Source organism: Desmodus rotundus, chromosome 2 (assembly GCF_022682495.2).
Source record: "Desmodus rotundus isolate HL8 chromosome 2, HLdesRot8A.1, whole genome shotgun sequence".
Lineage (NCBI taxonomy): Eukaryota > Metazoa > Chordata > Mammalia > Chiroptera > Phyllostomidae > Desmodus > Desmodus rotundus.
The window spans coordinates 54,694,248-54,696,683 of NC_071388.1; the positions used below are offsets into that span (position 1 = coordinate 54,694,248).

Consider the following 2,436-nt stretch of genomic DNA (forward strand, 5'->3'; position numbering starts at 1 on the left):
TCAACGATTGTCCTGCTTTGCAAAACTATGATTGAAGACAGGTTAATTTTGAAATCTAATATGGGATATTACATACTTTATATATGTCCTCTAATCCCTGAGGTCTTCCAAAAGGCCATTCATTTAATAAAATATGCTAATTCACATGATAGTATAAATAGAGAAAAAGGCTGGAGTGGGTAGGAAATACCATTAAAAAAATAAAGGAAATTTTTGTTAAATCTTAAATTTCATTGTGAATATAAAAAAGGCAAAAAGATTGGTTATAAAGTATTTTATATTCCTTATTTTTGTAATAATGTATATTTATATTAAAGTAAATATTATTTGGTATGTAAGTCAGCTATAATGTCACTAAAAGATATATAATTCATATTTTCTGAATAATTTTTTATCCATTCATGTATTTATATGGATGTATATAATTTTCATGTTTACATCATAAATGATTAATGTGTGTGTGTTACATTTTGAATTGCTCGAGAGTTTTGGGAGGTTTTTTTTGAAAATTTTAAATTTCTCATTACACTTCGTTTTAATGGGTCTCAAAATTCTGTGACAGATTTTGGTCAAGTTGTTTCCATTAAAAAGTACTGATTTTAAAAATGAATAACTTAACAATTGCCACATACACACACACACAAAAAAAAACCAAATGTCCCACAAAACATTCTCCTTTCCTTCTGAAGGTTTTACGATGCATTGTAATCATTAACCAGTGCTTTACTATTAAACTTAAGTGGCCAATTGAGACAAATAGTTCTGAGACTATTCTTCCACTACTAATTAAGACTGGGGTGGCAGGTGTTGGGGATAATATTCATTTAGCCTTCTGAGCTTTCTGGGCAGACTTGGTGACTTTGCCAGCTCCAGGTGCCTTCTTGTCCACTGAACCGATGACACCAACAGCAACTGTCTGTCTCACACCACAACAGGCACATATCCTGCACTGATTTTGCCAGATGGTTCAGGATAATCACCAGAGCTCTGAACCAGCAGCTTCCATCGGTGGCTCATTTTTGCTGCCACCAGCCACATTGCCACAATGAACATCTTTGACAGACACTTTCCTGACATTGAAGCCCACGTTGTCACCAGGAAGAGCTTCATTCAAAGCTTCATGGTGCATTTCAACAGACTTTACTTCAGTTGTAACGTTGACTGGAGCAAAGGTGACCACCGTGCTGGGTTTGAGAACACCAGTCTCCACTCGGCCCACAGGGACAGTACCAGTGCCACCAATTCTGTAGACATCCTGGAGAGGCAGACGCAGGGGCTTGTCAGTTGGACAAGCTGGTGGCAGGATGCAATCCAGAGCTTCCAGCAGTGTGGTTCCACTGGCACTGCCATCTTTATGGGTGACTTTCCATCCCTTGAACCATGGCAGGTTAGCACTTGGCTCCACCATGTTGTCTCCATTCCAACCAGAACCTGGCACGTGCTACTGTGTCAGGGTTGTACCCAACTTTCTTAATGTAGGTGCTGAGTTCTTTAACAATTTCCTCGTATCTCTTCTGGCTATAGGGCGGCTCAGTGGAATCCATTTTGTTAACACCAGCAATCAGCTGTTTCACACCCAGTGTATAAGCCAGAAGGGCATGCTCACCAGTCTGCCCATCCTTGAAAATACCTACTTCAAACTCACCAACACCAGCAGCAACCATCGGGACAGCACGGTCAGCCTGAGATGTGCCTGTGATCATGTTTTTGATAAAGTCTCTATGTCCTGGGCATCAATGATGGTCACATAATGCTTGCTCGTTTCGAATTTCCACAGGGAGATATCAATGGTGATACCATGCTCACGTTGAGCTTTCAGTTTATCCAAGACACAGGCACACCTGAAGGAGCCCTTCCCCATCTCAGCAGCCTCCTTCTCAAATTTTTCGATGGTTCTTTTGTCGATCCCACCACATTTGTAGATCAGATGGCCGGTAGTGGTAGACCTGACAGAATCTACATGTCCAATAACCACAATGTTGATGTGAGTCTTTTCCTTTCCCATTTTGGCTTTGATTTAGTGGCGGTTTTCTTGACACCTGTGTTCTGGTGGCAAACCCATTGTGAAAAAGCTCTAGAGAATATTTTTACTTACGAAAATTTTCAAATATGTGATGAAGAAAGGAAGCTTCCACAATGGACTTCAACATATCCTTCACCAAAGTGAAAAATTATTAAGATTTTGCTTCTTGCTTTACACATCTTTTCATTTAATCATCCTTGTTGCTGAAATATTTTAAAGTAAATGGCAGATATCAAAATATTTTATTCTCACAAAGATTCATATGCAACTATTTAAAAAATGGGCCTTTATATCATCTAACTGCTAACAGAACTATAAATAGCCTATGAATGTATTCTAATTTTCCAAATTGCTTTAAAAATATCTTTTTACAGTTGCTTAGTTTAAATTAGGACCTAAGAAGTTTCTGCACA

The 2,436-nt window shown here is 38.5% G+C and overlaps 1 pseudogene; it reads right to left on the reverse strand.

The window, feature by feature from the left end:
• Window positions 1-921: 921 nt before the first annotated feature.
• Window positions 922-2,031, reverse strand: LOC112300945 (elongation factor 1-alpha 1 pseudogene; annotated as a pseudogene).
• Window positions 2,032-2,436: the final 405 nt, after the last annotated feature.